We start from the raw sequence: 23,595 nt of genomic DNA, 5'->3' as shown, positions 1-23,595 counted from the left end.
GGTTGCTATGCGAAATTCTTAATATTCTATGAATCTACTGCTCAAAAAAGAGAAAGAAATTTTGAACAGGTGGTATTTTTACTGTTTATTTTAAATTATTCTCTGGTTTCTTCCCTTTGGCTACCATTTCCTATCAGATGTGCTTTTTATTTTTTCTTTTAATTAAAAAAGAAGCTTTAATGTGATCTATATTTTTAGTTGGCTTCATACCCCAGAAAAACTAGACATTTATATACTATATTTAATCACCATGATAAGAGAATATTGTAGAGTTAAAGAAAATAATACTAAGTTAATCAAACATGTCAAAGCTATGGTTTTTCCAGTAGTCCTGTATGGATGTGAGAGTTGGATCATAAAAGAAGGCTGAGTGAAGGATTGATGCTTTTGGACTGTGGTGTTGGAGAAGACTTTTGAGAGTCTCCTTGGACTGCAAGGACATCAAACCAGTCCATCCTAAAGGAAATCAGTCCTGAATATTCATTGGAAGGACGGATGCTGAAGCTGAAACTCCAGTACTTTGGCCACCTGATGCGAAGAACTGACTCATTGGAAAGGACCCTGATGCTGGGAAAGATTGAAGGCAGGAGCAGAAGGGGATGACAGAAGATGAGATGGTTGGATGGCATAACCGACTTGATGGACATGAGTTTGAGCAAGCTCAGGCAGTTGGTGATGGACAGGGAAGCCTGGCGTGCAGTAGTCCATGGGGTCACAAAGAGTCAGACACAACAGAGTGACTGAACTGAACTGAATGAAACAAGTAGAAAGTAGTTATTTAACAAATATTAGATACATTGGGTATTATTTTTTAAAAAATTGGGGAGCACAAAGCCACTTTTCAGTTTCTGGTTACAATGTAATCTCATAGTTATATATTTCTAATCGTAAAATGCATTTACATCACTTTATATCAGTCTTCTGATGGTAGATGAAATACACTTTCTATATTAAAATGTTCTCAGTATCTGTGCATAATATGGTTCTAAAATATGTAGACTTAGCGATTTTACTCTCTTTTAGAATTAGTTTCATGACAGAATCATAAATTAACTCTTAAATACTGAAAGATTGAGAAAAAAATCTTCTTTAAGAAGTCACAGTCACAGGGTTTTTCTATTTATATTAAATGCGGATGACTTAGGCATTATTTTAATCATACTTTTTTATTTTGTATATTTAGAAATTAAAAAGCCAAATATAAAAACATGTAGTGAATAGAATGGTTGCCAATTGTGTTAAATCCCTAACTATTCAGAAATAAATAGTCATTCCTTGGCCATGGGCATGATGGAGAAGATGTAAATGTAAAGAAGGATTTTGTATATAAAACTTGAATAGAATGATTATAAATGTTATGTCTGAGTGTTAATGAGCCCTAAATTTAAAAAAAACTGACCTAAACTAAAGGAATAAAGGAAAATAACTCATAGGAAATAAGAATGGCTTTTATCTTGAAAAATGAGAAAAAAATCAATATAAATTAATGCTATGCTATCCTAAGTCGCTTCAGTAGTGTCCGACTCTGTGCGACCCCATAGACGGCAGCTCACCAGGCTCTGCCATCCCTAGGATTCTCCAGGCAAGAATACTGGAGTGGGTTGCCATTTCTTTCTCCAGTGCATGAAAGGGAAAAGTGAAAGTGAAGTCGCTCAGTCGTGTCCGACTCTTAGCGACCGCATGTACTGTAGCCTACCAGGCTCCTCCGTCCATGGGATTTTCCAGGCAAGAGTACTGGAGTGGGGTGCCATTGCCTTCTCCGATAAATTAATGGAAGGGAGCTATTTATGAGGGAGCTCTGGGAAGGGGCAGTCCTAGAAGCTGAAGGACCACTTATATTCTAAAAGTGTTTGCATGAATAGGAAACACAGATGCTACTAAAATTGTAGTGTGTTTCCTACCTTCTACACACACACACACACACACACACACACACACACACAGCCCCATCTCCCCTTTTTTATACTATGACCAAGATAAATGAGCAACTGAGTAGAGATAAGAAAGGAAATCCTCCTGTGATTTAGATGTGGGAGCATACAGGGAAATGAACACGGCACTTAGATGCTTATATATTTCCCTTTAAGAGTTGCTATCTTAGACTAAAGAAACGCACACACACACACATGTTCTTCAAAACAATAAGAAACATAGTTCTCACTGCACTGGAGATGCCATACTGGTTTCCAAAATGCTCAAAGAGCATGGAAACTAGAGTGAAAAACCACTCTACCATGGCACAATACTTTTGCAAAACCTGCAATCCTGTCTTTTTTGTGCAGTCTCAACTCCTTCTATACCCACCTGGTCCTTCAAATTTAGAACATCTGCTCTGTAGAGCCATGGGACCATTGGAGTAAGGGCACATGGACACAGGGATCCTACGTTGCTCATCCAATTTATAAACTCAGTTTTTAAAATGCCGAAAAATGTTCAGCATGTATAACTCTTCCTAGTACAGGCTTTTTCTGTTCAATGCTTTGCGTTCCACTGAAATCATGTTCTAGCTATGAGTCTGCAGCAGTGAGAGTTGGTGGTTTCTGAAGCAATCAGCATCCTTTTTTTTTTTTTTCATTTTTTAATGGAAGAATAATTGCTTTACAGAATTTTGTGGTTTTTCTGTCATGCATCAACAAGAATCAGCCATAGGTATATATATGTCCCCTCCCTCCTGGGTCTCCCTCCCCCCTCCCTCCCCATCCCACCCTTCAGCCTGTTGCAAAGCCCACGTTTGAGTTCCCTGAATCACAGAGCAAATTCCCATTGGCTATCTATTTTCCATATGGTATTGTAAATTCCTAAGTAACTGAATCCATACATAATCAGCATCCTTCTGAGGCAGGCAAAGCTCTGCCTGAAGCCAAGGCATTACAGAGGCCTCTAGGGCTTCCCAGGTGGTTCAGTGGTAAAGAATCAGCCTGCCAAGCAGGCTGACCTGCTTCAGTCCCTGGGTTGGGAAGATCCCCTGGAGAAGGAAATGGCAATGCTCCCCAGTCGTCTTGCCTGGGAAATCCCATGGACAGAGAAACCTAGGGAGCTATTGTCCATGGGGTCACCAGTGAGTTGGACATGACTTAGTGACAAAACAACAAACAGAAGGGTCCTCTCATCTCTCCAAAGGAGGGAGAAGGGGTGGAAGAGAGATGGGAGGTAAGCAGATTGACAGGAGTCTATCAAAGTTACTCATTCTCAGGGCCTTCTTTCCCAATCCAAACTAGAAATTTCAAGTAAAAGAACATTTGAAATTACATTATAATATTGCTACTCTCGTGATTAAATTGGAGAACTTAAATTCAGATAGATGTGTTTTCTGCATTTCCAAGAAACTAGAGACTGAGAGTGCCCACAGAAGAAGTTCTTTGGCCCCAAACCTGTAGCATGATTCCAGAAGAGCACAGGGGGTAAGTTTTGTGGTTGTTGCTGTTGTTTGCTACTGAATTACATTGACTTCCACTCTCCCAGTTCCGTGAAGAATAAACCATTGCCATCCTCTAACCTAACCAAATTAGACAACCGATTCCTGATTCCAGCTTTAAGGGTCTCTTTCCTGGAATCACTTCAGTAGCATATGGCTTCTATTTTGTCTCTTTTTATCCTTGATTAATTTTTCAAGAGAACAAATTATTATATACTTGGTCATATTAAGTCTCATATAACTTAACATCCATGTAGTTGTGTAATTTTTCTTCTCATTACTCCTTCAAATATAAATTTCAATGTAAATATTTATGGGGTAACTCTTCTGAAGAGGAAAGTGTATGAGAAACATATATATACACACACACATATATATATACAGATGTGTAAAGTGAAAGAAATTGAAGTCGCTCAGTCGTGTCCGACTCTTTGCAACCTCATGGACTGTAGCCTACCAGGTTCCACCATCCATGGGATTTTCCAGGCAAGAATACTGGAGTGGGTTGCCAATTCCTTCTCCAGGAGATCTTCCCGACCCAGGGATTGAACCCAGGTCTCCCGCATTGTAGGCAGACACTTTACCTTCTGAGCCACCAGGGATAGACAGATGTGTATATATATGTATATATTCACACACACAAATGTATGAATTATCCCCTCATATTTGAAGGTGATCTAGTTGATAAAATTTTGATTCCAGCATTCTTTTTTGTGTGATTTTTTAAAAAGTTAAATTTTATTGGAATGTAGTTGCTTTTCAACGCTGTGTTAATTTCTAATGTATAGCAACAAAAATCAGCATACTTTACATACATCCCCTCCCTTTTGTACTTCCTTGTTATTCAGCTCACCACAGAGCATTAAGTAGAGTTCCCTGTGCTGTACATAGCGTTCTCACTAGTTTTGTTTTAAAATACATAAAATATTGCATTATATTACTACTGAGCAGTCTGATGGCTAGCCCAATCCTTGTCACAGTCTCAGATGCAGTCCTCGGGAATATCAGCCTGTTGTGTAAATTGTGTATGGGGAAACAATTGCAGGCAAGGCCCTAACTTGTGCATATCTTTTCTAGTTTATGTAAAAATGAGTGCCCAATTTAAAAGACAGCTATATTATGTCATGAAACTCATAAAGATCATTTTTAATTACTTCCATGTCCAGCTTCCCCAAAGGGCAATTCCATTCATGGGACTGGAGATATACTGAATTCATGGTGACTTAGAAGGAAAGGAAGAAGAGAGTTGAATGTCCACAGATGTGTGGTTAGTGTAAACCAATATTCATCTCTTCTGATAATGACCTGTGAACACATAGGCTAGGTGTCAAATATTGTGAAAGAAAAAGAAGGTCATAATTATCCTGGGGAACCAGAGAGAAGTAAGAGGTCAATGGAAACATTCCACACTATTCTATTTAATACATATGCAGTATTCATTGCAACACTGATGCATATTTTTCCGACCTAAGAGATTCTTTTGTGAAGATTTTTGTACTTAAGGCTTTACATAAGAGCAATTCAAGGGTATATACCTGGAAGTGGAGTTTTGGGATCATGTACAAGGGCATCTTAAACTTTCTCAGATATTAGCCAAATGTAATCTAAAGTACCGTAAAATATTTCTATTTATATTCCAGCAGTGTGTTGAGTTTCCTTTACATTTTTTTTAAAAAAATAATATTTTAGACTATTTTAAATCAATATTAAATAGGTGTATAGTAGTATCATTGTCATTGTTGTTCAGTCGCTCAGTTGTGTCCGACTTTTTGCAACCCCATGGACTGTAGCACGCCAGGCTTCCCTGTCCTTCACCATCTCCTGCAGCTTACTAAAACTCGTGTCCATTGAGTTGATGATACCATCCAACCATCTCATCCTCTGTCGTCCTCTTCTCTTCCTGCCTTCAATCTTTCCCAGCATCAGGGTCTTTTCTAAGGAGTCAGCTCTTCACATCATGTGGCCCAAGTATTGGAGCTTCAGCTCCAGCATCCGTCCTTCCAATGAATATTCAGGATTGATTTCCTTTAGGATTGATTGACTTGATATTCTTGAAGTCCAAGGGACTCTCAAAGTCTTCTCCAATGCTACAGTTCAAAAGCATCAATTCTTCAGCACTCAGCCTTAAAAATTAGTATTTTAGACTATTTAAAATCCATATTATAGGTGGACAAGCGTATCATATAATCTTTTAATTTGAATATTCCTGATCATCATGAGATTGATTATTCTATTTGTTTTCTGACTATTTTGATTATTCTTCTGCAGATTAGCTGACAATCCAGATTTTTCATCAATTATGCTATTGGTCTTTTCCCTGTTTGTGTGCACACATTTAATGTGTATCTTTGAGACTAACATTGGTGATTTAGTTACATTGCATATTTGTCATAGTATTTAAGGTCAATTTTTAAAAAATAAATTCTTTTCTTCTGTGTGTGTGCTTAGTCACTCAGTCGTGTCTGACTCTTTGTGACCCCATGGACTGTAGCCTGCCGGGGTCCTCTGTCTATGGGGATTCTCCAGGCAAGAATACTGGAGTGGGTTGCCATGCCCTGCTCCAGGGGATCTTCCCAAACCAGGGATTGAACCCAGGTCTCCCGCACTGCAGGCAGATTCTTGACCATCTGAGCCACCAGGGAAGCCAGTGTTATTTTATATTGTAAATGTATAGAAGGTTGATTCCCCCTTTGTACTTCTCTCTTTTTGATTGGAATTGTGTTTATTTTAGAGATTATTTAGGAAACATAATTCCTATCAGTGATATTGTTACTGTACCACTTATCACCTTTATTTTTGCATGAGCACATTTTTGTTTTAAACTTCAGTGTTACTTCTGAGCATTTTAAAAGTGGTATCTTAATGTTTTTATATTCAGAATTCATAGAGAACTAACTTGGCATGTTTATTTAATTAATTTATTTAATCTTTTTATTCCTTAACACTATATATATCTATATATATATCTATATATATAGATATATATATATAAAACCTTTTGGCCATGCCAAGTGTCATGTAGGATTTTAGTTACGCAACCAGAGATTGAACCTGTGCCGCTTCAGTGGAAGCTGAGAAATCTAACCACTGTATCTCCAGGGAAATCCCTAACACCTGGCATGTTTTTATTTTGCTTGTTTATTTAATTAATTTATTTTTTAATGAAGGATATTTGGTTTATAAAATTTGTTGGTTTCTGCCAAACATCAACATGAATCAGCCATAGGTATACATATGTCCTTTCCCTCTTGAACCTCCCTCCCATCTCCCTCCCCAACCCACCCCTCTAGGTTGATACAGAGCCCTTTTTTGAGTTCCCTGAGCCATAGGACAAATTCCCATTGGCTATCTATTTTACATACGGTAATGTAAGTTTCCATGTTCCTCTCTCAACACATCCCACCCTCTCCCTCCTCCCTTCTCCCCATGTCCATAAGTCTGTTCTCTATGTCTGTGTCTCCATTGCTGCCCTACAAATAATTTCATAAGTACCATCTTTCTAGATTCCATATATATATGTGTTAGTATACCATATTTATCTTTCTCTTTCTGACTTACTTCACTCTGTAATAGGCTCTAGATTTATTCACCTCATTAGAAAGGACTCAAGTGTTCCTTTTATGACTGAGTAATCTTCGATTGTATATATGTACCACAGCTTCTTTATCCATTCATCTGTCAATGGACATCTAGGGTGCTTCCATGTTCTAGCTGGTGTAAATAGTGCTGTAATGAACAGTGGGGTCCATGTGTTTTTTTCAACTTGTCTAACCTGGCACATTTTTAGTAAGCTTTATTTGTGGTAAATAATTATAAAATAATTAATAAAACATATTCAGAGTTTGTTTCTTTTTACAGCATTTTTTTTTTAACTCTGGTGCAAAATATATATATAAATATCGAAGCATAGAAAATGAACATTTACCAGTAATTTGAAGAACTACAAAAGTATTATTAGTATTGAATCTAGATGTCTGATCTAGTGTAGTTTAATTTCACCCTATTTTCTTTCGCAGTTTATTGCTCTTTTAAATGTAAGTTATGCTTTCAGATATAAACATCTGAACATCTTTTTCAGACTTATTTCAAGACTTTGAAATGTTGCTCATTTTTACAGATTAACTTTACAGAAACAAATTTTTAGCTGTCAACTTTATTGGGATTTTCAGGATTGCATTACGTATTGTTTTGTTTTCACTTTTGTTGAGAGTTCATTTTCAGCAAGAGCTTTTGGATTTTTTTTTTCTCTCTTCTTCTGTTTGGCTTTTTGAAATTTTGTACCTCATGAGGAATTACAGCCTTAAGACATGTCTGAGCGAGTGAGTGCTGAGTCCCTCAGTCGTGTCCAACTCTTTGTGTCTCCATGAACTGTGCCCACCAGGCTGCACTGGCCATGGAATTTTCCAGGCAAGAGTACTGAAGTGGGCTGACATTTCCTCCTCCATGGGATCTTCCCAATCCAGGGAGATATGTTTAGTAGTATTTAATTATTTTCCCTTCTTTTATTCACGGATAAAAGTGGAAATACTGACTTCGAGTATTAAGTTAACCTGAGGTCCCCATGATCATAACAAGTAAGTTAGCATACCAACCAAGAAGGAGCAATACTCATGTGATAGACAGATTCCCTGTTCTCAGGGATTTATTTCATATATGAACCCAACTGTCTTTTTTAGCTTTCTTCATGTTTATAGTTGCTCTGATTTTAAAGCAAAGGGCAACATCAAAGCTAGAAATAACTTGCTATACTGTCCCGGTTGTTTGGGCTGAGTTTCAAAACTGCTTCAGAATCAGATAGAAAACGCAATTTTCAATTATTGGAAATAAGTACAATATACTTGACAATATAATAGGTAACCTAAACTGTATACAAAGGGTCATTCTATTTCATACTGCCTTCAAATTTATGATTTTGAGGAACCATCGAGAATTTTTATGCAGCATTAATAACATTTTAATCTATGCTGATTTATTTATTTAGATTAGAAAGTTTTACGTTTTCTAGTTTTGTGGATAACTTCTCAATAACGTTGCTTGTGTAATCATATGTATTAGTACGTATAGTATATCAGCAACTTCATTTTTTAGTTTGAACTATTTCTGTTACCTATATTTTATTTCCTTTTTTCTTGTGGAAAAGTTAGAGTGACCTAAAAATAAATTTACTTAAATTTACAAAATGCATTATAGGAGGCAGAAAACTGCTGCCTCTCACTTTGGCCTATACAGACATGACTGGAGATTGACATGCTATGAGGAACTGATATTCTTCGGGAAGACTCAGCTTATGCTTTTATCTATCATTAGTGTTTATGTGATAAGTGTATTCAGCTATTCATGAATTCTGATGTTTGTTTCACAGTAAGAACTACCTAGTCAAATACCTTAACTTTATGACTAAGAAAAACAAGGATCAGACTTGTGACATTTGCTATAAAGTGTCACAAGTTGGAATGCATTATGAAGATGATAAAAATTTATAAGTAAAAGGATACAATTCTTTGACATTAAGCATTGTAAAACTGCACACTTAAGTTTAAGTGTAAAACTCCTACATTAACAGTTAAAAAGTATATTCAAGTTTAAGAACTGGGTTATCATTTTTTAACCTGATTTTTTCTTACATAATACAGTAGCCTGTAATTGGGTTACTCCCATCAGATAATTCAGTTTTAAGAAAACATAATTTGACAACGGACTGGAATATATAATGGCTGCTTCTATGTACTATTCTGCTTGAGTGCATGCTGTCATGTTTGATTGTTTGTGACACCAAGGACTGAAGCTCTCCAGGCTCCTCTGTCCCTGGAAGTTTCCAGCAAGAATACTGAAGTGAGTTGCCACTTCCCCCTCCAGGGGATCTTCCTGACCTAGGGATCAAACCAATGTCTCCTGTGTCACTTGCATTGGCAGGCAGATTCTTTACCACTGACCCACCTGAGAACTTCAATGTACTATTTTCCTAAGGCATTTAAATGTTTCTGGGAGGAAAACCTACTTTATCAAAATGATAGCTTGATGGTACATACATTTCTTTACTCTTTGTCTGCAATGTCAGTTATACTGACTTTGCTATTAACATAACTTTTCTTTACTTCCAACAGTGCTGCTCTATGCAAAACAAATTACACACCCTCATTATCCTAAACTAATGTCAGCCATGAAGTCTCCTGAATAACAACTTTTAACTTTGTTAGGGAAATTAGGTGTGACAGCAATGCAGATTTGCCTTACCAAGCAATAAGTAAGAGCTTGTTTTATTTTGGTTAGGCTCTGTGACTTCAAAAAACAAAAGTTTAAAAATATCCCATAAAATGGTTATTTTCTACATTATATAGATGTTCTGAAACAAAGGTTTTAGTCAGTACTTTTTATACATATCAGAAGATGGAATGTAAACAAAATTTCGACTTGAAGGTGGAAGATTAACTATATTAATTTAGATCCACAAAATTGGTTTTCTAAGTGTGAATGAGTGTTATCCAATTTTTATGGATCTTTCTATAAAAATGAGATTTCTTGTTTTAAAATCTTCTGCTCTTGGATACGTGCCTTACTCCTTTTCAGAGAATTAATGTGGTTTGCATCATTTCTCAGACAGGACCCTCGGTGTCTCTTTCTTTCATCTGGACTGGTGTCAGTCCTGACCTTTTGCAAGGTCTGTATCAACACAGGAATCTTATCGAAAAGTACACTCTAGCTAGCTCTGTAGAGAAACACAAGTGATGTTCTGTTCTTCTTGGGCACATTTCGGGCTTATATCAGAAAGTTTTGGTTCATATTCTGATCAACAGAAGTGATATTTATTATACCTTATCAGTTATTTTATTTTTTACTATAAAAGTACATTTAATTATACTAATAAAGTTACTTGCTCACCTATTTTCTGTATTGAAATCTAATTCTGTAGTTTCTCTTTTATATTTTCCCTTGTGTACAGGAATAATAATAATTAAATTTACACTTGTTAGATGTAGCAACTAGTTTAAACACACACACACAATTTATTCTTCTCTACAGTTTTATGACATAGCTGTTATTATGTCTCAGATTAGGAAGACAAGATAGGAGAAGGATGACTAACCACTCCTAGGATACAGACCAAGTAAATGGTAAACTAAGGATTCAAGCAGCCTAATTTCAGAGTTCATATCTTTTAAAATTTATTTTATATCTCACATAGCATTTTTACTACTTTCTTCATTACAATTATATATGACATAAAATAAAACAAAGTAGTTATTCCAAACAACTGATGGTATACTTCAGTTCAGTTCACTTCAGTTGCTCAGTCGTGTCTGACTCTTTGTGACCCCATCAACTGCAGCTTGCCAGGCTTCCCTGACCATCACTCCCTCCCGGAGCTTGCTCAAACTCATGTCCACCGACTAGGTGATGGCAGTGGCACTGAACAACCTCTCTATCTGCCAGGAATGCTTTGAGCACCGTTAGATCTGCTGACCCATGTGACTTAAGTGGCAGAGCAGTTTCAGCTGGTGCCCCTGGGCTTCCAGTCTGCTGCAGTCTTCCTGTCTGACTGCTGCCTGTAGACATTAAGCTTCAGCTCGGTGTTGAATATTCTCGACTCTTAATGAATATTGCTTGTACATGTGAGTAGAAATAGGATGTTTGAATCAATTTGCATCTTATCATTATTAATATTATTAATTTTTCTATTCCTGTTTATCATGAGGCAAGATATTCTGACCTACCAAGGCACAAAGTCAGGCACGTGTGACAGTGCTCCATTATCCACTGGAAGTGGGGGTGAAGGAGACAGAGCCTGAGCAGGGCTGAGGGAAAAGTAGCTTGTGTGAAGGAAGTAGCTCACATCCCCATGGCTCCTACTCATATACCACATTCTTGAGCCCAATAAAGACACTGTGGGATATAAAGAGACCACCCAAAGCTGACAGCTGTGGCCATCTAGTTTCTATCTGGGGGTACCCCTAAAGGACAGGGCTGAATGGAGACTTGCCCAGGAGACTTGTAACAGAGCACAGCCAAGTGCAGACCTCAGCACAGCCATACCTATTAGCTATTGCTCTGTACCCTGTCACCAGGCAACAAGTCCTGTTCAGCCATTTGCAATGGGCTCCTCCCCCAAGGAAGCAACTGTCAGTGAGTGACCGTTAGTGGGGGCGTTCTGACAAAGTCAGTGGAGCAGGGATAGTCAGGTGGACAGTGAGGTAAGAGTCAATCTTGGCCTTCTCCCCAGGGGGCTCCAGTTCATCCAGCCTCAGACCAGTGGGTGATCTGAGGGTTCAGGGGACATGTAGGGGGCTGTGTCCTGCTGACCTCCAGAGCCCTCACTGTGGGCCCTACTGGCCGGGCCCAGGCCTTGAGGAGGCAGTGACCCTCTCCCCGCCTCTGCCACCTCCTGGCAGCACTGTCTGCCTGGGATGCCATCTGCAGGACCTGCTCCCACATTCCCACCACATGGCCGGCCTGAGTAGCCTGAGGACCAGTTGGGTTGGGCACCCGGCTCCCTCAGCGATAACGGCTGGGCAGGATCTGAGGACCCAGACCTAAGGGCGCTGCCAGCTGAGCTCTGACTCAGCCAGGACTGGACCCTGGAGGCTAAGTTGTGCCTCAGGCCCTGCCCTTTCTTGTCAGAACAGAGACTAACACTCATGAGATATTTAGGGGAACAGTTACCTGACCATGACCTGACTCCCAGAACAAGGGCTCTGACACCAAGTTGTTTATAACTCACCACGCCCCTGCCTCACCTTTCTAGGAAAGGGCTTCACTGAGAGCTTTCAGGGAGTTTGGGGTTTTTAAGGCATGAGCCATTCCTCTGCTTGCAGGGCCCTCAGTACATCTTTCTGGGCTCCACCCCCTGACCTTCTGTTCTTGTTTAGCCTCCCTGTAAGTTGGGCATAGGGACTTCTTTTTCAGTAAAAGGCAGAGTTTCAGTCAGCGTAATTGCCTGTTTGTTTTTGCCTATAAGGAGAGATGCCAAATGACCAGCTCGATACCAATTCATGAAATGTGGCCAATGGTTTGGTGGAATGATCAGGGCACAATTGTAAGATCCATGAAAAAAGAGTCTTGAAGATGGTATATAGATAGATTCTTTAGAAACAGGATAGGAAGATAATTGTGTTCCATGTGAGTTAGTAAAAACAAAACAAGACAAACAAATAAAAAAAAAGGGACATTAGCAATCAAGTGACTAAAACGGCCTCTACTATGATTGTCTGTCAGCATCCTGCTCAGCTACCTCTATTTGCTCAGTGACTCATGAACAAAGCAGCCCTGGTGACAAGGACGGGATCAGCATAAGCTTAGCAATGCTGAATTCCAACCCCAGGGCTGGTCTGGCTGTAGACACTGTTGAATGTCCATATACCAACAATGGAGACTGATGCTGAGCTCTCTGAGATGATCAGCCAACTACGTGGTGGCAGATTGACTACCATATATGCCTTTCTTTATAGAATTGGGTAACATCTTGCTTTTAATGGAAAATACACTTACTCAGAAAATGAATTTGCTTTCCTTGTCCACAGTGTTTCCCACCAGACTACCATGACTGCTATATCCACCGTCATGGTTTCCCACACAGCTTTGCTTCTGAACTAAATCCTCCAGAATTCCCTTTCTAGTGTGTTTCTACATTGGGTAGGCTACAAGAGCTGCAGTCCTGGACAACTTCAAGGAGGCTTTGAAATAGTGCACACACACACACACACACCTCCTAATGACTTAGTTACACACTCATCTTTGCACTGGTGTAGGAATTTTGAAGCTGCAATGAAATTGATTTAATGAACAGTCCTAAGCAGTCAGTTTTATTAAAAGATATATCATCTTGGGTGGGCCAAACTTAATTAATCAAAAGGCCTTTAAAAGAGGGTGTGCGCGCACTCAGTCGCTAAGCTGCGTCCGAGTCTTTTGTGACCCCATGGATGGAAGCCCACCAGGCTCCTCTGTTCATGGGATTTCCCAGGCAAGAATCCTGGAGCAGATTGCTCTTTCCTTTTCCAGGGGATCTTCCTGACTCAGGGATCAAACCCAGGTCTCCTGCATTAGCAGGAGGCTTCCTTACCATTGAGTCACCTGTGAAATCCTGTTAAAAAAGGATAGACCCTTTCTGTGTCCAGAGATTCCAGGCTTCAGTTCATATAGTTTCCAGTCATGATTTTTAGCTCCTGACTGTATGCTTTGCTAACGTTCTCTTCTGTAATCAGCCACCAGAAATGGGTGAGCCAATCCCTTGTAATAAGTGTTGCTTCTTTTATTGAATTTCTGTGCACAAAATAATTCATGTTATTAGAGATTATTTCTAACACCACAAAAAGCACTTTTATTTATTACATTTCTGTATTTTTTATTATAATTTTTACACCTGATGGACCAGTGTTGTCACATGATTATTAAGTAAGCACCATAATTTATGTTAGGCATCACTCTTCCTGTTGTACAGTTCTATGGGTTTTGACAAACGCATCATGCCATGTGTCCACCACTGTAATATTGTATAGATAGTTTTAGGACCCTAAAGACCCCTGGGCTCCACTTATTCATCCCTCTTTCTCCTCCCCTTCCACCAAACTCTTCCACCAAACTTCTGGCAATCCCTGATCTTTTCAACACCTGTAGAACTTTGCCTTTTCCAGAGTGTCATATAAGTGAAAGCATCCCTTTTTATTCAGGATTTTGAGAATGACTTCTTTCACTTAGTAATAGGTCTTTAAACCTTCTCCATTTCTTTCAAGGCTCAGTAACCCATTTCTTTTACTTGCCAAATAATAATCTATTGTATGAATGCATCAAAGTTTATTCACTTATTGAAGGACAACTTGATTACTTCCAATTTTTGACAATTATGAATAAAGCTGTTCTGAACATCTGTGTGGAGGCTTTCATGTTTTCAATGCATTTGGATAATTAACTAGAAGTGAGATTGCTGTATTACATGGTAAGTAGCCTATATTTAGCTTCACAAGAAGCCCACAAATTGCTTGTACCATTTTATATTCCAACAGCAGTTAATGGATTGAGTACCTGTTGCTTTGTATCGTCACCAATATTTGGATTTTTCTGTTTATTGGAGTTTAGCCACTCCGATAATTGCATAGTGGTATACCTGTTAAAAGAAATGAATTTTTCATTCTGTCTTACTTTACTTTATACCTTATTTTTGTATTTATTTATTTAGTGGTGTAGCTATAGTGCAGTACCTGAAAACTTTAATCCTAGAACCAGGTTTCTTAGATTCAAATTCCAACTCTACCTTTTGCCCTTGGGTGACATAGGTTAGCTACTTAACATGTGCTTCAGTAACCTTATGGGTTTCCACAGTAAAGAGCTCAGATGCTAAAGAATCCACCTGCAGTGCAGGAGACCTGGGTTTGTACCGTGGATCTGGAAGATCCCCTGTAGGAGGGAATGGCAACCCACTCCAGTATTCTTCTTTGGTGAGTCCAGTGTCCAGAGGTTTTAGTCCATGGGGTCACAAAGAGTTGGACAGGAATGAGTGACTTTCACTTTTTTCAGTAGCCTCTAGGATAAGATATACCTCACAGAGTTGTTAGAGTTATTAGGCTTAGATTATTTTGGAACATATAAATAGCCATGAGTATCTGGGCTGAAGTAAACACTTTTATTATTTAATTGTATAAAATAACATCGTTTTTTGTCAAGAGGAAGCCATTTAGAATGTAAATAATTCCAAATATTGATGGAATTATGGTAATCATTTTAATTTTAAATTAATTTTTAGGAAAACTTTCACATAATGATATTCCTCCATTGCTGCAGCATTACCATATTCAGCTATCACTACACTATTTAAATTGTAATTCAGTAACTTCACTGTTGTAGGTCTTTTCACAAACTTTCAATATTGAGAAGGGCAGCCTAAAGAAGTCTTCCTTCCTTCCTCTCTTTCTTTCTTTCTTTCTTTAGTGAAAGGGAGAAGGATACATTTGGTTTTCTTTTTTTTTTTTTTCATTTTGACACTTAGATTGTATTTTTTTTTTAACTTTACAATATTGTATTTGTTTTGCCATACATTGACATGAATCCACCATGGGTGTACATGTGTTCCCCTTCCAGAAGCCCCCTCCCACCTCCCTCCTTATCACATCCCTCCGGGTCATCCTGGTGCACCAGCCCCGAGCACCCTGTGTCATGCATCTAACCTGGACTGGCAATTCGTTTCACATATGATAATTTACATGCTTCAGTGCTATTCTCCCATATTATCCCGCCCTCGCCCTCTCCCATAGAGTCCATAATACTGTTCTGTATATCTGTGTCTCTTTGCTGTCTCGCATACAGGGTTATCTTTACCGATTTACTAAATTCCTAAATTCCATATATATATGTGTTAGTATACTGTATTGGTGTTACATTTTAACCACCACTATTTTGTAATTTTGTTTGGTCATGGCTTTGACTTGATGAAACTGAGTTCAGTATAATAAATGAAATTGCAAGTTCAAGATTTTGATCCTATATTTATTGCTAACAATTTAATAAACTGAATTCCTAAAATTTCAATTCTCTCTAGAAGATGCCATAGCTAAGCATCTTAATTTCAATATATAAGCGGATTGTTATTGGTGCTCTGATTCATCTACCACAACTGAATAGCCTGTGGCCTGACCCTACGAAGGCACAAAGTTCAGAGAATTAATTATTACAAACAGTAAGTCTTCTGTTTTAATTTTCTAATGGAGAGTAACTGTAAGTCACTTATGCAAGGAACTGACTTATGTTTCGTGGCCTTGAAAAATGTTGCTACCTCAGTTTAAATTAACCATCTAACCACTTTGACCATTTTGGCAGAACTGTCAGTAGTTATATGTCCTAAATTTGGCCAGTTTCATATTAGCATTGTTAAGAAGTTATAGGACTTCCTCAGTGGTCCAATGGTTAGGACTCTGAAGTTTTACTGCCCAGGCCCAGGATTCAGTCCTTGGTCAGGAAACTAAGATCCTGCAAGCCACAGATGTGGCAAAAAAAGAAAATAAAACAACCCCACCTCCCTTCCGAAACATTGATAAAACTCAGAACTAAATTGTGCTTCTTACGGACCTCATATTTAAGAGTTTTTCTATTACATCAAAATTTTCATTGACACCACCAAATTTTAGAGCTGATTGGATTTTTTTACTATATATATATATTTACTACATATATAGTTTTATAATATATATATATCATAAATGTCTTAACTTTTTCATAGAATTTGTCCTGTGAACTTTCAGCCTTATCATGACTCTGAGTAATGCTATTTGTCTTCAATAATGTTATTTTTGGTTGTTGAATGTGGGGCCTAATTTTTCTCCCGCATTCAAGAGATAATCCCTTATAAACTCTCCATTCCTAAAGAGTTTTAATGAACAGAGGATATTTTTCAATTCCTATGCAATTAGATTTTATAGAATAATTATTTATTATATTTTTAATATTGATATTTTATAAATCTGGGGAATTTCCAACTATGCTGAGGAATACTACTGGAAAAAACAAAAGAAAGAAATAATCAAATAATAATACCCTGTACTACTCTGTGCTCTTATCTTGGCAGTGCAAAGCACATTTCTAAGAAAAAAATTAATTTCAACAACACTAATATCTTTAAGGTAAATATTTCCCTTAAACTTGCCTTATCATACAACTACACAAAAAGTAGATAGACTAAAAAAATATGTCAGAATTTTTTATCTGATTGATCAGAGCCAAAGGGCCAGTGATTCTTTTTTTAATATTGAACTAATATATAAAATAGAGTGAAACATACTTTTGTTGTTTGTAAGTCAAAGCCATCCTTAAATGATATTATATTTATCATATCAAATTTTATTTTTTATGCTATTCTTTCCAGTTTATTTATTTTTTTAATTTATTTATTTTAATTGGAGGCTAATTACTTTACAGTATTCAATGGCACCCCACTCCAGTGCTCTTGCCTGGAAAACCCCATGGATGGAGGAGCCTAGTATAGGCTGCAGTCCATGGGGTCGCTAAGAGTCGGACACGACTAAACGACTTCACTTTCACTTTTTCACTTTCATGCATTGGAGAAGGAAATGGCAACCAACTCCATTGTTCTTGCCTGGAGAATCCCAGGGACGGTGGAGCCTGCTGGGCTGCCATCTATGGGGTCACACAGAGTCGGACACGACTGAGGTGACTTAGTAGTAGTAGTAGTGGTTTTGTCATACATTGGCATGAATCAGCCATGGGTTTACATGCGTTCCCCATCCTGAACCTCCCTCCCACCTCCCTCCCCATCCCATCCTTCTGGGTCATCCCAGTGCAACACTCTGTCTCTTGCATCAAACCTGGACTGGCGATCTGTTTCACATATGATGATATACATGTTTCAATGCTATTCTCTCAGATCATCCCACTCTTGCCTTCTCCAAAAGGCAAAAAGACTGTTCCAAATGACTGTTCTATACATCTGTGTCTCTTTTGCTGTCTTGCATATAGGGTTATCATTACCATCTTTCTAAATTACATATATATATGCATTAGTATACTGTATTGGAGTTTTTCTTTCTGGCTTACTTCACTCTGTATAATAGGCTCCAGTTTCATCCACCTCATTAGAAATGATTCATATGTATTCTTTTTAATGGCTGAGTAATATTCCTTTGTGTACATGTACCACAGCTCCCTTATCCATTCGTCTGCTGATGGACATCTAGGTTGCTTCCAAGTCTTGGCTATTATAAACAGTGCCTCGATGAACATTGGGGTACACGTGTCTCTTTCAATTCTGGTTTCCTCAGTGTGTATGCCCAGCAGTGGGATTACTGGGTCATATGGCAGTTCTATTCCCAGTTTTTTAAGGAATCTCCACACTGTTCTCCATAGTGGCTGTACTAGTTTGCATTCCCACCAACAGTGTAAAGGGTTCCCTTTTCTCCACACCCTCTCCAGCATTTATTGTTTGTAGATTTTTGGATAGCAGCCACTCTGACAGGCATGAGATGGTACCTCATTGTGGTTTTGATTTGCATTTCTCTGATAATAAGTGATGTTGAGCATCCTTTCATGCGTTTGTTAGTCATCTGTATGTCTTCTTTGGAGAAATGTCTGTTTAGTTCTTTGGCCCACTTTTTGATTGGGTCATTTAATTTTCTGGAATTGAGCTGCAGGAGTTGCTTGTATATTTTTGAGATTAATTCTTGGTCAGTTGCTTTGTTTACTATTATTTTCTCCCATTCTGAAGGCTGTCTTTTCATTTTGCTTATAGTTTCCTTCATTGTGCAAAAGCTTTTAAGTTTAATTAGGTCCCATTTGTTTATTTTTGCTTTTATTTCCATTACTCTGGGAGGTGGGTCATAGGGGATCCTGCTATGATTTATGTCAGAGAGTGTTTTGCTTATGTTTTCCTCTAGGAGTTTTATAGTTTCTGGTCTTTTGTTTAGATCTTCAATCCTATGGTGTTAGAACGTGCTCTAGTTTCATTCTTTTACAAGTGGTTGACCAGTTTTCCCAGCACCGTTTGTTAAAGAGATTGTCTTTTCTCCATTGTATAGTCTTGCCTGCTTTGTCAAAGATAAAGTTTCCATATGTGCGTGGATTTATCTCTGGGCTTATTATTTTGTTCCATTGATCTATATTTCTGTTAAATTTTAAAACCCTAGTTTTCAAACAATATTGACAACAGAGAGATTAAGAAAAATTACCAACAACCTTTTGGATATTTTCTTTTTTTTAAAAGATAGCAAATGGTAGTTTATTAAATTTTTTAGTAAATTGTGTACAATTTAGAAATACTTTCCATGTACACTATTCTTGGACATTTTCTTACAATTGTAAATATTCAGAGCACTTCATTATATTCCACAATGACATTTTTAAGTTTATTTTCCATTCTATTCTGATCTATTGTGTACATATGTTTTTGTGCACATCAAGGAAAATGTCAAAGTGGTTTCGTATTACATTTTCATTACAAAAGGTAAGCTTCCATAAAGGAACAACTGTGAAAAAGATCAAACAGTATCAATTTTCTGTTTTATTGCTCTCCAAAGCAACCTGTGGAATTAAATAATTGCAATTTTGAGCTCTATTGCAAATGATTAATCAGCTAAGACATATTAAATGCTCTTAATATGACTGACAGAAGAAGATACAATTGGCCAACGAAATGGCCAGAGATGTATTAATCTTAGTTTTTAAATCTTTATTTGCACAATGACAGATATAAATATTCAACCCTTTCATTAAATTTATTCAATAAATACTAATGGTTTTCCCAGTGGTCATGTACAGTTGTGAGAGCTGGACTGTAAAGAAGGAAGAATGCCAAAGAATTGATACCTTCGAACTGTGGTGCTGGAGAAGACTCCTGAAAGTCCCTTGGACAGCAACGAGATCAAACCAGTGAATCTTAAGGGAGATCAACCCTGAATTTTCACTGAAAGGACTGATACTGAAGCTAAAGCTCAAGCTCCAATATTTTGGTCATCTGATGCAAACAGAAAACTCATTGGAAAAGTCCCTGATGCTGGGAAAGATGGAGGGCAGCAGGAAAAGAGGGCATCAGAGGATGAGACGGCTGAACTGCATCACCGATGCAGTGGACATGGGCAACTTTGGCAAACTCTGGGAGATGGTGAGGGACAGGGGAGCCTGGGGGGCTGCAGTCCATGGGGTCACAAAGAGCTGGACATGACTGGGCGACAGAACAACAACAACAGCGAGTATTTATTTAGCAGCTAACAGGCGTTAGGCACTAGTCGTTTGGGATCTAGAAGAGCAAACAAAACATAAAGGCCCCTTTATCTCACGGTACAAGGATTATTTTGAGAAGACGGACATTTACAGAGGAAAAAAGTAAACATGTCGCATTGTATGATAGATTACTTGTTAGATTGTGATAAAAGCTAGGGAGACAAACCGACATTGGAGTAAGAGTGCCTGTGGTGAGATGTGTTAATAGAATAATGAAGGGTGGCTTACCTAATAAAGTTACCTTGAGCAAGCCTCAGAAGAAAGTAAGTGAATAAGCCAAGCCTTGAGGATGAACTCAGCAGGCAGAGAAGATGCCTAAAGCAAAGGCCCCCTCTGTGGACTGTGCCTGCCAGGAACAGCGAGGAAGTCAAGGGAGTGGACATAAAGTGAGGTGTTAGGTGGTGAATTTGGAGGAGTCAAGAAGAACACGCGTGGCCTGACCTAACTTACTGTGTGTATGTGTGTGTGTGTATGTGTGTGTTTAGATCTGTTTAATCAGAAAGAGTGTAAGAAAAGTAGCAAAGTGTATATCTCTGTGTGTTCTTATTCTTTCCTACTAACAGTGCTAAATTCTTTGTCTGATTCTTGGACTTCTCTGATAGCTCAGTTGGTAAAGAATCCACCAGCGATGCGGGAGACCTGGGTTCAATCCCTGGGTTGGGAACATCCCCTGGAGAAGGGAAAGGCTACTCACTCCACTATTCTGGCCTAGAGAATTCCATGGTCTGTATAGTCCAAGGGGTTGCAAAGAGTCTGACATGACGGAGCGACTTTCACTTTCACTTTTGATTTAATTAAATAACTCTCCGTGTTAGAAATTTTATTTCTATTTTACATGTGAAGATATGGTCTTCAGATTCTGTTTTTTTCTGCTTGCTAAACACATCCTCTTACTACCTGCCAAAACAGTCTTTCTAGGATCCCAGGGAGGCCATTGAGAAGTGCTAAAGAATGCCTTCAAGGCAGCATGGTGTAGATAGGGTGTGGAAATTGGCCCCAGGTTTATCTGGGTTTGAATCCCAGTGTCACTACTAGTTAGCTAAATTGACACTTATTCCCAGAGCTATACAAATATTTCAGATGATCATTGGTTTCATTGTCTATGAAATGAGTGTAATAATTTCATGTATGTAAAGATGGGTTTCCCAGATGGGACAGAGGTAAAGAATCTGCCTTTCAATGTAGAAGAGGCAAGAGACTCAAGTTCAGTCCCTGGGCTGGGAAGATCCCCTGGAGAAGGAAATAGCAGCCCACCCCAGTATTCTTGCCTGGAGAAATCCATGGACAGAGGAGCCTTGTGGGCTACACTCCATGGGACCGGCAAAGAGGTGGACCCTACAGGCACACACACAATTAAAAAGGGAGCTAGCCTTGAATTGCCAGATGTAGATAATATCAGTTCCTTTCTTCTCCCTACCTTTAATTAGAGATAATGGGGATCAAGCGGTTTGATCAGCCTGCTTTGGGGAAATTGATGGAGAAAAAGAGCATGTGTGGCATTGCCCTGTGAGGCAAAGCTCCCTTGCTGGAGGAGAGTTGAGGTGTGTGGTCTGGTCTTTCGCAGGCTTTGTGGTTCAAGGACTGAAAAGAGCTAATGGAAGGGGAGGTGTGATTCAGAATTGGTGGAGGTGTGATTCAGAATTGGTGGAGGTGGAGGTGGGGTGAGTCGTCACATTCTGAAGGTTGTGAAATGGGATGTGAAAGAAAGTGAGGGATTAATCCTGATTATCAGCTTTTTGTCAAGAAAAAAGCTGTAAGGAGTCTATGGGACTGTGAAGTGAGGCAGACTGCGGCAGAGAAAGATCCCTTCTCTTGAGTTGATGGCACACTTGAATATGACTCACAAATTCCAGGCAGAAGAGTTGGGACCCCCGACAAATTGGCATTTAAATAGGAAACCAAAAATGCATTAATTGCTTATACAACAAGATGAAGTCATTTTCATTTTATATTTAGTTACATTGTAATACTGTAAGAATTTCTAGGGGTGTTATTCATTTCAAAATTTTTCATATAAAGAAAAACAATAATGTTCTAACAGACATATTGATAAAGAATAGTATTACCAGAATGAGAAGAAAGTAAAAATAAGACAAGATATTATTTGAATAATATTTTGTAAATTTTATGCAAACAAACTTTCTCTAGATGCCTTGGACTATTAACTTTTTTCTCTTCTCATTTTCTTTGCCCTTATATTGATAACATGAACCACTGACGGGATTGAATTTGTTGTTGTTTAGTTGCTAATTCATGTCCGACTCTTCGCGACCCCATGGACTGTAGCCCACCAGGCCTCTCTGTCCGTGGGATCTCCCAGGCAAGAATACTGGGGTGGGTTGCCTTTTCCTTCTTGAGGGGATCTTCCAACCCAGGGATCAAACCCACATCTCCTGAATTGGCAGGTAGTTTCTTTACCTCTGAGTCACCAGGGAAGCCCTGAGAATGAGTTCAGTGAGTAGTTAATTGGAATTGGAAGTCACAGGAAAAACATCCCAAGAGAAAATAAGATTTATAGGGATGTACATCATGGTCTCTAGATTATTTCACTTGTTAGCCAACACGATCTGTTGTCATTATAAGCTATATAAACAGCTAAAGTAATTTAGATTCAGAGATGTTTTAAGGTCTTGTCTTAGTTTACTAGGGCTGCCATCACAAAATACCACAGACCCGGTTGTTTAAAAGACAGAATGCTGTTCTTTCCTGTTCTAGAGGCTGGGAGTTGAGATCGAGTTGGTTTCTCCTGAGCAGTCCATCCTTGGCTTTGAGATGACTGTCTTCTCATTGGGTTCTCTCATGGCTTTTTCTCTGTGCAGATACAGAATTAAGACTCCAACAGAAAAGTGTAGGATGATAATATTAAGTTCAGAACATGCAGGTGGCTATTAAACAATAAAACTGGGATTTTCCTTTTCCCAGAGTCCACAATGAAAGCTGTGCATGTGTAGTGTTTGACTTCAGAATGAGGCCTGAGACTAGAGATACACGTAGGAGCAAACAGTGGGTAGGGAACAGGGGTTACTTGAAGAGTCTTATGTAATGGAGATCTATAAATGCTGATACTTAAATTATTGCTTACTTTGCTTGGAGTCAAATTACCTGTAGGCCATTTAAAAATGTGTTGATTTTTTGAATTAATATTTAACTTTTATTGAAGTATAGTTGATTTGCAATGTTGTGTTTATTTCAGGTATACAGCAAAGTGATTCAGTTTTACATATATATATCTCCATACATATCTGTGGGCTTCCCTGGGCTTCCCTGGGCTTTCCTTCTGCAGTAAAGAATCCGCCTGCCAATGCAGAGATGATGATTCAAGTCCTAGGTGGGGAAGGTGCCCTGGAGAAAGAAATGCTAACCACTGGTAACCACTAGTTTGGTCTCTCTATCTGTGAGTCTGCTTCTTTTTTGTTACATTCACTAGTTTGCTGTGTTACTGATATTCCACATATAAGGCATATCATTCA

General features: G+C 38.5%; 1 protein-coding gene across 1 annotated transcript in view; it reads left to right on the top strand.

The window, feature by feature from the left end:
- The window catches only part of LOC145506689 (uncharacterized), a 58,421-nt gene that overhangs the window by 29,576 nt on the left and 5,250 nt on the right, over positions 1 to 23,595 (top strand). The window lies entirely within an intron of this gene.

This window comes from Giraffa tippelskirchi, chromosome 5 (genome assembly GCF_054371585.1).
Source record: "Giraffa tippelskirchi isolate mGirTip1 chromosome 5, T2T-mGirTip1v1.2.pri, whole genome shotgun sequence".
In the NCBI taxonomy this organism is placed as follows: domain Eukaryota; kingdom Metazoa; phylum Chordata; class Mammalia; order Artiodactyla; family Giraffidae; genus Giraffa; species Giraffa tippelskirchi.
The sequence above is the reverse complement of the archived record's forward strand: the minus strand, read 5'-3'. Positions and strand labels throughout refer to the sequence as shown.